At 44.4% G+C, this 12,507-nt stretch overlaps 1 long non-coding RNA gene across 3 annotated transcripts; it reads right to left on the bottom strand.

The window, feature by feature from the left end:
• LOC120094129 (uncharacterized) lies at positions 1-6,523 on the bottom strand. 3 transcript variants are annotated; one of them, XR_005488124.2, is made up of 3 exons: positions 6,051-6,523; positions 2,771-2,866; positions 1-411 (listed from the first exon to the last, which is right to left on the bottom strand). It is a non-coding gene; the product is annotated as an uncharacterized LOC120094129 (long non-coding RNA). The 3 variants fall into 3 exon arrangements; XR_005488123.2 differs by lacking the exon at positions 1-411 and adding an exon at positions 1,983-2,223 and having other exon boundaries at positions 6,051-6,519; XR_010054364.1 differs by lacking the exon at positions 1-411 and having other exon boundaries at positions 1,983-2,866.
• Positions 6,524-12,507: the final 5,984 nt, after the last annotated feature.

The raw sequence follows: 12,507 nt of genomic DNA, 5'->3' as shown, positions 1-12,507 counted from the left end.
TTTATTTTTAATTGGAAAGCACACAAGGAATACCACCTGAGGTGATTCTCTGACCTCCACACTCACACTAAAGCTGGACAATCAAGGCTTTGCTTCATGCCCCTTGGAGGGAAGCATGGTTAATTCAAACCGGTGAACAAAATGCTAGCTTGTGGTTGCCGTGGTTCCCTTGCTTTGTTCCCACCCACGGTGTTGCGTTTGGAGGAAATCGGGCTCTCCTGTGGTGCTCATTACGGCTGCTCGCTCGGCTGCTCGCCACCGTTCCTTGGAGAGGCTCGCCACTATCTCCCTCCCGGGCTTCTTTAAACTGTATTAGTGGGATTAGCTGTGGAAGCATCAGGCTTGCCCTGTGCAATGCTGCTACGCTCAGCAGCCGTCTGGAGTGGACTCTGAGCTGTTTATGAGGACAATCTGTTTGAGATTGGAGGACAGGAGTAAGGATACAGAACCGAAAGTGTGGAGGCGATAGGAAACTAATTCGGAACAAAATCCTCACATTTCTAACATACAGGGGCATCGAACGGTGCTGCCTTTCAGCCCATTAAACCATCCTGTTATCCGTAGCACACAGAGTCTGCCTAGAAAGTCATTCTACTTGGATTGTTCTGATTCGATTCTTAGTGGCTTTTCCATTAAAAGTAAGAGTAACTTCCGTTTCCGCATCATCTGTAATCCTAAAGTACCGAGTGGACTGAGAAGCGTTTTAAATCATGGAAACTTGCGGAAATGTGAATGCCAAAGCAGCCAAGTCACAGGTAGGAGAACAGCTCAGAACCAGTGTTCCCCACCAGCTCTCATGTGATAGGACTTTCAAACTAGCTTCAAAAGCATCAGATAAAAAGAGTTCTGCAGGAGACAAAGCTGTGTTTCAGATTTCCCCCATTCTCTATAAACTAAAATCTGATGTGTGTGTCTGTGTGTGGTGTGTATGTGTGTGTGTGTGTGTGTGTGCACGTGCAAGTGTGTACACTGAGTGTTGCATGTAGAGAAGCTTACTAAAACCATCAAGGTTTTGTCATCGAGCCTGTCTGTAAGGTATGTGTGACTGTGAAGTGTGTAGAAGTGTTGTGTATGTGTTATGTTTGCATTCTGTGTACAGGTTAGCAAGTGCATGAAGCTTCATGTCAATGTGTATATGAGGTGGGTGAGGTGTGAGCACGGTGTGTGTGGATAGCAGTTTAGCATAGATGAATAGGTTCTTATCAGTGGGTTTAAAGGGTATTCATGAGTGTGTAATTGTGTGTGTGCACGCATCTGTGTGTGTGCCTAGGTGTGTGTGCATGTACGTGTGTATAGTTTCCATGTCATGTGTATGGTTTGTAAGGAATGGGGTGTGATGTGTGGATGGTGTGAGAGCATGTGGTGTGTTATGTGCTATGTGAGTGTGTGGTGTGTGTGGCAATTTAGCACAGATTAGACAGGTTCTCGCCAGTGTATCAGTGTGGAATAAACATGCGTGTGTGTGAGAAAGTTGGAGGGCGGTGTTGGGATGTGAGTGTATGGGGCAACAGAGCTTAGATGTGGTAGTTCATAAATGGTGGAAAACAACCTCTTAGCACTTGGGCCTTTACCCTGTGCTTCTGGAGACACAGTTGAGCTGGCTTTTTGACTTTCAACAGCCCCGGTTCTCACTTAACAGCTTTCGGTGTCAGTTATTTCAAAGCTCGGGGTCCGTGCAGATGCATACGGCAGGAGGTATCTTTCCCCCTAGTCTCAGCTGAGTGACGCTGTGCCTCAGCTGACTTCTCAGCTGACCTACTATGTGCCACCCTTACCAACTGAAGCTGGAGCGAGCCACCCTGCCCAGTGTTCTGAGGTGGTGTGACTGAGCGGCCAGTGAGGAGCCAGACGGCCACCACTCTCCACCTGGGACTCACTCATGGCTTCACCCGTTCCACACAGAAGACGGCCTTCAAACCAACACAGCAGTGGACTTGTTAAAGACTGAGCATTCCCATTGGGAACAGAGTACAGAATTCAGAGACATTTTAAAATAATTTTTTAAGTAATTCAACATTTTCAGATAATCTGTCTTTTGTTTAATGTGACAGAGCAGCCGAGTTGCTGAAGCCGCTGTTGTTTGAAGACAAGCCAAGGCTCTTGTTGATTTCAGCCTTCTGACTGCTTCTCACTTCCATTTTGCTCTATCCAAAGATTCCCCCTGCATTTATCTTCTTATGTCAAGCGGTTCCCCCAAGCCTTTGTTCTGGTAGTTTCTACCTGCTGGTGGGGGTCATCTTTGCATTGCCAAAGTTTGCCTATATCTAAACCCGAGCATAAATGCTATTATCCCGATGAGAGCATCTAAGGTAGGAAGAACCATCTCTTTCTTCTTGACCACTCTGGGCCTCCCTTTATGACTCCTACGGCCTTCCTGTTTTCTTATGCATGGCGTGTGCTATCCCCCTTCCTCCCACCTTTCCAAGCAAGGCCTTTAGGAGTACGGAGAAATGTGCCTTCTGTTCCTTCACAGGGGACAGGATTCCCGGTTTGTGCTTGCTTCTTATGAATGAATGCATGAATGAACGAAGCAAATCTGAGAGAGCAAATACTCATAAAAATGTAACAAGTGGGAAAGTGAGTGGCAGGGATATGCTAATGTACCCTTGATTCATAGCGACCAAGCCAAGAGCAGCTCAATAATTTATAACGAGCCAAAGTGTGACTTCATTCATTTTCTTGGTCATGAGGCCTTCGGGGAGAGCAAGATGATAATACCTGTAGGTGGCTAGGGGGTCTATCTGAAGGGTGAGAGGGGATGTTTACTTACTGGTGTCTGCTTGTCTTCCACACAAGGCTACAAGAATCCGGTCTCTTGACTCTTAAACCTGTTCTGAGAAAATCGGCCGACTTGCTCCTGTCTCCCCTTCAAGATAAAAAAAAAAAAAATTCCCAGATGAAATTATCAAACCTTGGGTAGTGGACTATCCATTCTAATGGAAGTCCATGCAGGTGGTACTCTTCTTTACCAATAGAGTTGAAACCAACCCGGTATCCTTTGTATTCGCAAGGAAAAAAAATCTACTTCCCCTGGTGGTTTTGCTTTAAAATGTGAAAATAGCATCATGGTTTGAAGGACAGCAAATTATAGTCCTAGCATGTCAAGTGTTTGTAAGGGGAAGTCTGGCCCATTTTGACAGGTTCAGGAAAATGCTGCCCTTTTCTTATTAAGTGTTAGTGTTCGGATGGAAGAAAAGAACCTGTGCCCCACCCACCACGGTCTACACGGCAAGGCATTTGTTCTTTAATTCTCCAAGTAGCATCTCCCTCCCCTCCCTGTGGGCCAAATCTTATTATTTCGAGGATGGGAAACAGAAGCCTCTGAAAGTGAAATGCCACACCCAGAGTTCTGCAGGCAGGGAAGGCTAGGTCAAGGGCAAAGTCCTTGCTCTTCCCAGAACTGGAATCAGTCCCTCAGCCTCACTTCATCTGAGCTCACCTGGGTGGATTGTTCCAGAAAAAACAGAGACTTGGCAAGGGACCACATTAACTCAATTTTTCACTATCCAGTGATAAATCTTTCTGTCTCTGTAATCCTGCTTGTCCCTGATATTTTTGCATTTGCTTTTTGATGCAATTTTCCTCTCTGACGCTCACAAATACATATCACTTGAGAGATCATATTGGACTAGAAGTGCCATTTTATTAAGAACTCTCACAATGGTTTTTACTATTAATTGCAGTGAAGGTTTGTGGCTTGAGTGTAGCTATTTCAACTCAACCAAGACAGTTTTTAGTTGAGGGGAGCATCCCATGGCTCCAATACACCCCACAGTCCCACCCTACCCCAGTGTAAGAAAGTCAAGTTTCAGTGATCAGAGAAAAACAAATCCAAGGACAACTGTGTCTGGCCTTTACGGCTCTAAATTTGCCATCTCACTAAGGTATCTAGAAGAGTCTCCAGCAGTTGGTTGCTTCATTCCTGATCAAACCATTGTGGCTAAAAATGCAACTCTATACATTTGAAATAATAAACCTTTGCTGAATGCTATGCTTATCTTGGTAGGGAAGGGGGGACACCCATGGGTGCACCCAAGAGGCATGACAATGGATGAGGTCAGTTGGGAAAGGTAGGAGACTTTATCTGGTACAGTTGCAAGAACTGACAATCCATTTTGCTCAGAGGTGACAAGAGGAGGAAGATCCTGGGCACAAAGCAATGTGTTCACCTTTCACTGGCATATGTGAGTTAATGTAACAAGATACAGACTAACTATAGGATAGGTAATTCTTTTTTTCTTTTGGATTTCTTATTTTAAATACTTTTTATACAATATATTTTGATCCTATTCTTTCTTCCCTCAGCTCCTCCAAGATCTTACCCACCTCTCTACCCATACAATTTCACATCTTTCTCTCTTAGAAAAAGGAAAAATTTAAAAATGAAAATACAGATGAATAAACTAAAGGGAAAAAACTAGACAAAACTATCAAAATAAAAAGCGCATAAAAAAAAAAAAACATGGCTTCCATTTTGGGTTGGCCAACCACTCCTGGGCATGGGTCCTGTCCTAGAGTGTGGCTGGTACATCCAGTGACACTGCATTGGAGAAAACTGATTTTCCCTTTCTCAGCAAGTATCAATTGAAATAGCTTCTTGGTTAGGGGTGGGACTTCGTGTTCCTTTCTCTATCTCAGTGCTGGCATTTCAACTTATACAGGGTCTTGCAATTGTTGTCACACGTATCTGTCCTGTTGTGTCAGGAAGATTCTGTTTCCTTTGAGTCATCTGTCACCTGTGGCTCTCACAGTATCTCTTCCTCCTCTTCTGCACAGATCCCTGAGCCTTGAGGAGAGAGCATTGCAGAAAATGTCCCATTTGAGGCTAAGTGTGCCACAGTTTCTCTCTGTCTACACACAGTCCACCTGTGAGTCTCCGTGTTAATTGCCAATGACCGTAAGAAGAAGCTTCAGCAACGAGGGTTGATCCATGGGTAGAACACTTCCACCAGGCGTCACTTTATTGCTGGGTTCGTTTATCAGAATAATAGTGGTGTGTGTTTTTCTGGGACCTAGAACCTACCTAGTCTCAGGTTCTTGGCCACTTTAGCTGTGCTGAACATGGGTTCCATCTCATGGGTTAGACCTTAAATCCAATTTTTAAGGAAGTGTCTATGTCCTTTTGTGCTATGAGGGAACCTGGTGTCTTGCAGACAGGTCTCTCTCGTGGGTTTTAGGACCTGTAGCTGGGTTAAACTGACGGTGACTTTTCTCTCTGGTGGCATGCACGGTAACTTCCAGCACTGTGGATGCTAGTCAGCAGGGGTGAAGCTTCTGACTGGGCTCCAGCTTGATTTCTTCATATTCAGTGACATAAGTGACATAAGTCAAAAGAACTTTGCCATCAGAGTCTACAAGTAATGAACTGACTTGGCAACAGTCTGTGATGTTTGGGAGGTTTTACGGGACCCATTTGGCCATCAAGGTGTAGCCTATCTCCTAGGTGGTTCTCATAATTGGTTGGAAGTCAGTTCTATTGGAAGCTAGTTGATGGCATGGGGATGATGGTCACATAAAGAGAATGACAGTAATGGTAGCCACAGGGCCGGGGAGCTAACTCAGTCAGCACAGTACTGATTCAAGAATGATCCTAAGTGTAGAAAAATCCTAGGTCTGGTATTTACTGCCTCTGTGTAATCCCAGAGATGGGAAGACGTAAGCAAGTCTATCTCTGGGGCTCACTGGCCAACCAGACTAGCCTACTCGGTGGGTTCCAGGCCAGTGAGAGACCCTGCCTCAAAAAGAAAACAAAAAAACAAAATGAGGTAAAGAAGCGAAAGAATGACGGGCAAAATTGCCCTCTGGCTTCTACCCAGCGTCTGAAAGGAGCACGAGGAGGTCAGAGTTCTAAGTCTGGGCTACAGAGAAAACCTGGTCTCACAAAATGAAGCCAAACAAAATGAAGTCATTACTGTTTGTCATAAAAGTCCCTTAAGTCCAACTTTGGACTCCCGTTATCAGAAATGGGGTTCATTACGAACAAGCTACGGTGCAGAGAAGTATCGTGATACAAGAGATATTCTCCTACAGAATAAATATGAAATACACACCTCCAGCATCATAGAAGTAGTAACAAAAGATGGGGCTGCAAAAGGCGCAATAGCAGGAGGTATGTTGTCTACTAATATACTTGCTAGTAAGAGCATGTTCTGTAGTCAAGCACGGGCCGCAGAAGTCCCCTGTGCGCATGCTTGGACCTCAGAGGTCCTCTGTGCGCATGTTTGATCCTCAGAGGTCCCCTGTGCGCATGCTTGGGCCTCAGAGGTCCACTGTGTGCATGCTTGGGCCTTAGATGCTGAGCACAGAAAACGCAGCAGTCAGCATTGAGAAACCCCTTTACCGTCACTCGTTTGAATCTTAATTTGGCTTTGTGAAACTTCCACTGTTGTATCAGTTAAGCCATATGTTAAGTCCTTTAAACAAACAAACACAACCAACCAATTAAGTAAACATACATATTCAACAGATATAAAAGAGAAAATACAAAAAGCGATTTAAAAAAAAACAACCCAGATGTCAATACCTGAAGATGATTATTATTGTGATTTTTGTTCTCTGGCAATTTTATTAGCGTTTTTGAGTCAGCACGTTCTTACTTAGAGTAGGTATACACACGTAAGACTTACCCAGCGTGGTTGTCATGGAAAGCAAGGGTACATTCCTCTGGAGCCCCAGGACTCTAAGAAACAAGACGGTCGTGCATATGGAAATGCTGGAATGAGGAATGAGTTTCTGACTCAATCGTCAATTAATACACAAATAAACATATTCAAATACACATGCACATGCACAGACACACAGACACAAACATGCACACACACATATGAACACATGCACAATTACACACACACACACACACACACACACACACACACGCAGGCATGCACGCACAATCACACTCACTATACCACAAGCTTCTTGCTCCTGAACCATTTACAATCCATGAGGAAAGAGAAGCCCAGGACAACAGTGTGGGTAATCCCAGGACAGTCCTTACTTAGAAGGGCATGTGGTACAGAAGGGTGGCTCGGAATACAAGGAAGGGCATACTTGAAGAATGTGAGATTCTTTTTTTTTTTCTACCTACCTAGTGAATTCATAGCAGAATGGACCACTCTATGCAAACCTAGCTCCCATTCTTGTGCCTGGTGCCGGGCGGTCTCCCATGAACTGTCTCAGAGGACCCACTATATTCTATACAAGCCAAAGAACCCAGGGCGCCTCCTTCTTCACGAGGGGAACTGCCCAGCTAGTGTTTCCTCTCAGCTCCGGGATAAGCGGGAACCTGAAGCCCCGTAGCCATGATGCGGATATCTCTCTCCAGTGGTAAACTTACTTAGAAGGGGGCTTTAAAATCTTTTCAGAGTTCTCTTAAATGAAGGCTGCTCTAGTTGACGCGTTGAAATAGTACCCTCTACTGCCCAGTTATCTGATCAGTGAGGGCCCAGGGTCCCCATTATACAGCTTTTGCTGAAGCTGGGTCACTTGCCTTGGCTCTGATGGCCAGCACGTGAGGGATACATGGGGGAGCTGGGCGCTTCTCAGGTGGCCTGCATTCAACTGTGAGTTCATAGCTGATCAATAGGGCGCAGTAAGCAGGGGCCTGGAGGCAGGGATGGATTCGAAAGGATTTTCAAGAAATCAGATTGGAGAATTACCCCGGGTATAAAGCAACATATAATATCTAGCTGCATTTGGCACCCGCTTACAGAGGTGGTAGCAGCTTGTCTGACGGGATGTCTGCCCTCTTTAACAGCACTTTTAATTCCAGACGAAATGAAAATTCCTTCCTCAGGAGCCATTAAGGCTCCAATTTTACTTCTCATTATTAAACCATGAAGTCGGCCAAAACATTTAAATTAAACCAAATGAAGAGATTTATGAGAAAATTGGAGTCGAGGTGAAAAAACTCTGCTTAATCTCCAAAGATTAAGAAGCACACAATAACTAAATTATTGAGGAAAATAAAATAATAATAATAAAAAAAAGCCAATCTCGGCACTAACAGGGAGACATGTTATTTCTTATTTTTCCCAAAGAATCAGCTCCTCAAAATTGAGTTTTCCGTTGATAATTTCATGCTTGGTAATACTCACAGGGTTTGAGGAATGTTGGGAAAGATTTAAGTGGTATGTTAGTCTTCGTGCGGAACTAGAGAAATATGTCAGAGTGACAGCCCTAAGCGGCCAGCAGCCACCTATGGCAAAAGAACAGTATAAAGGGAGCAAACGGGACTTATCTCAGATCCTGCCGCCCTGAAGACAGAAGGCCAAGGTGAGAGATTAAACGTGTTTGATCTCCTCTTTCCCCACGAGCTGGTCCTGCCTGAGGGAAGAAGGTTTCCCGCCTGCTGAGTGTCCATGTTTAAGGGAAGGAGCTGAGACCCCACATGCACTCCTCATCAGAGGCTGCGTTTTTCTTTGAGGAAGAGAAACTGCCCTTGGGGAAAATCTGAAATGGTAACTGAGAGATGCACTAGTGACCAGCTACAGGAGCCACTGACGGTCAAGAATAGTCATTCAATCCATCACAGGTCCTAAGCGTCATCTGGTTCTAAGGAGAGGCGTTAGTCTAAGAGTGGATGAGGATATCAATTAAATTGAGCACCCACATTTTCCATTGTCCCCAGATAGTGCATTCATCCACTGAACCTGGGGTGGTACTTAAAATACACCAGCAAGTGTTTCTTTGGGTGAAAAAGAGAAAATGCTGAGTTAATCATTATAAATCAGTGGTTACCCAATAGTACAGATAAGGTCGGAAACTTGACAAGGAAGAGGTCGACTTTGATGGATTCACACAGGGTCTGTTGCCCAGAGACCTACCCAGGAGGCTTCTGGACCCAGCTGGGAGTCACAGAAGTACTTGGAGCTGTGGGAAAGCTGGCTGCAGAGCACAGGGGATGGGGAGGAAAGGAGCTGGTGTCTGTTTCATGTCTTTGTGTTCCAAGCATATACTGAGAGCTTTTGTGTAATATTTCCTACACAATTCAATTAACTGTAAGGTAGCCTCATTACCCTTATTATGTAGTTGAATAACTGGAGGGTTAAGGAACTTGTCCAAGGTCACAAACTTCTCCGAACTTGAGCTCATCTTTACCACACTTTAAAGATCCTTCTCCTTCTGTGTCATCATGCCTTTGCGCTGGAAATAATAGAATAAAGGGATTATTCACAGTTGTGCAAGCCAGAACTTACCCTACTATTTCAGCCTATGTAAGGAAGACTATGTAATAAACCCCAATAAAATCTCTTAATAAAAGCTTGCAAAATTAAAATGGCAATTAGCATTCTAGAATGTTCCCCAAAGGTTTGGTCCTCTACTTAGCACTACAGCAGCTGGGGGAAGCTAAAGGATAATGGGAATGGATCCCTTCCCATCTCTGCTTTCACTTCCGGGTCATCCTGAGCTTTTCTGTCTAATGATGAATGGCTTTACTCTAAAACAAACTACTCACTGAGGTGTGCTGCCTTACCATGGACGTAAGTGCAAATGGGACACTTCTCCACAGACTCCATTATTGTAAGCCCAAATAAAACATCCCTCTTCCTTTTCTTTTTGTATATATGGTGCACGCATGCACACCTGTTTATCTGTGGGAGCATGTGTGTGTGTGTGTGTGTGTGTGTGTGTGTGTGTGTGAGAGAGAGAGAGAGAGAGAGAGAGAGAGAGAGAGAGAGAGAGAGAGAGAAAAGTAGGTTATTAGGTTTCTTCTTCTATCACTCTGCTGTGGTTAATATCTTCAATCTGAAAGGATCTGGAATCATGTAAGAGACAAATCTCTAGGCATGTCTAGAATACACACTTGTGGTGGGAAAGCTCACCTAAACCTTGGCAGAACCATCTGCTAGGCCAGGATTGCAGACTTAATAAAAAGGGAGCAAGAGAACTGAACATAATCCACTTCTGTTTACTTCCTGAATGCTGATACCACATGACCAGCTGTCTTCTACTCCTGCCGCCATGCCTTCTCTGCCCTTGTGGACTGTATCTCTTCGAACTGTGAGCCCAAATAAACCTTTCCTCCTTTTAATTGCTTCTTGTTGGATATTTTGTCGCAGCAGTGAGAAAAGCAACCACTCATTTTCCAATTTCATTTTCAAGACCAAGTCTCTCACTGAACATGGTGCTCACTTCATCAGGAAGTATCATGGATCACCTGGTCTTCTCCTTCCCAGAGCTAGAATTGCACCGCCTCATCCAGCTTTTTACCTTGGTGCCAGAGATCTGAACTCACTCCCTCATTCTTACACAGCAAGTACTTTATCAACCTGGCCATCTCCCAGTTCCTCTTCTTAAACTGACCCACCTCAGATGTCTGTTTCAGTCGTAGGAAGCTGGCTGACGCAGGGTATAATTCTCTACATGAGAGTGTCAGGTTGGACTTGACAACCAGATTTTGATCAACTCCAGATTCATCTTCCTGGCACAACTCATAGTTGGTACCATCTTTGTTTCTGGGATTCCCCTGCTCCTTTGTAATTTGGCTTCAAGTGAACTTAGAGCAAGCTTCTCCATTTCCTACAGTAGAAGTGAAACGTAGCCAAATTAGTGAGAGGCTTAGTTAACAAGCTCAGAGGTAACAAAGGGAAAATTGACACAGATTAAAATGTAACTAATTAGCTGGGCTCTCTCAGGAGATGTGGTTGTACTTAAGGGCAGGGTTCATTGTCCTAGGGCCTCTTTGCCAGCTACCCCTGCCTATCTTCCAGGTACAGCTACATACTGACTCACACTACCCTACCCTAGTAACTAGAAACATCTTTGTCTTTGAGAGTGCTCATTGTCCAAAGCCAGCCTTCACAGTTCTCAGGAGATGCTTTCCCATTCAGGAGGGGTTTGTCTTGACACTTACTTGGGAGTAGTCCCAAATTCATAAGCATGAATAATAGGAGGTGAGAACTATAGAATGAGGGGAACATGTTTTTTTAAATGAGGGCTGTCAAGACACTAATAGAAATCAGTCTTTTTGTAAGCACAGTGGTAAAAGCCCTGGTCATAATAACTAGTTTTCTTCTCCGTGGCCAATGGGCCTCACCGAGCACATTCTTCTCCATTGTACACATAGTTTACAACAGAAACTATGTTTCCAGTGAGTTGCCAACTGGCTTTCTAAACATCAGAAACATATGAAACCATAATGAAGAAATACTCCGCACACAGCCAGAAGAGTAAATAAGTAACTGGGTAAAACCAGGCACTGACAAGGGTGTGGGATACAGGGCTCTCTAATACACCCACCACTGTGAAGGGTGCAAACTGGGAAAGAATTTGATAATCTGTACCATAGGCCTCAGGGAACAATGCTCCATGTTCTCAGTGCATTACTGTATTGTCTACTCTGGAAAGTTTGACATGCTCACGAGGAAGTAGGAACAAGAGCATTCATTGCAGACTTGGGTCAAAGTAAAGCAAGCAGTCCCTAGGAACTAATTACAGACATAGCAACTACACAGAGCATTTGTCTTGTTTTGTTTAACGCTGGTGATTGAACCTACCCCCCTCACCACCACCCTGCCCCTAATGATAGACAAGTGCTTTCCTACTGCTAAATTCTATTCCCAGTTACAGAAAGAAATAAATGGATATTATTTTCGAGAGAGACAGGCAGACAGAAAGACAGACACAGAGACACACAGAGGGAGTCATGTAGGACAGGTGGCTTGGAACATGATGTGTAGCTGAGAGTGGAGTTGAACTTTCTGATCCTCCTGTCTCCATCTCCCGAGTGCTGGGCTTATAGCCATGGGCCCACCATGCCTTGGTTTAAATAGTGCCACACAATCATTCACAGTGAAGAGTGGGACAGCTTTTCCTATGTCCACGTGGACAAGACTGAGTGAAAGCCCAGCTGCTCTGTGCTGTGAGCTAGACTGTCACTCAAGAATTCTTAATTGTATGGACAAACTTCAGTTAGTAATTGGCACAGGCTGCACTATTGGTCTTATGCCAGCAAAAGGGTTCCTCCTGAGGGAGATTCTCACAGTCTGGGTTCATCTATACTAGCTGAGATACGGGATGCTTGTACCACAGATAGCGTAGAGTTGGAGTGTACTGGTGAACTCCAGTAGATGCACACAGGAAAACAAAACCCCGAAGCATGAAAGGAGCAGGATCCTGTTTAAAGGAATGCAGATAAGTGGTTTTTAATGAGAATGTGTTAGACAACAGAAATCTGGACTGGGCTCTTCAGGAACTCAGATTACACTGTTGCTACCAACAGCATAGAAGGATTGAGCCCTGTTTGGCTTTTGTTCTCAACTTGAGTATTAAATCTACTCAAAGGATCAACAGACTGATTTGTTTTTCCAAATGATTTTTAGTCCTGTGTGGCATTTGGAAGGAAGTAATACAAAATGGAAAGTGGCTGCGAGAAGCCAGGGGAAAAGCCCATCGTAATTAAATTGTAGGAATACCAAGATGCATTGTACAAGGTCAGAACTGAGTGGAATTCAGGCACACCACTCACGAGCCGCAGTACTGTGAGCTATTCATGTAAGGGTTCGA

This window comes from Rattus norvegicus, chromosome 8 (assembly GCF_036323735.1).
Source record: "Rattus norvegicus strain BN/NHsdMcwi chromosome 8, GRCr8, whole genome shotgun sequence".
In the NCBI taxonomy this organism is placed as follows: Eukaryota; Metazoa; Chordata; class Mammalia; order Rodentia; family Muridae; genus Rattus; species Rattus norvegicus.
This window is presented reverse-complemented; position numbering and strand designations above follow the sequence as displayed.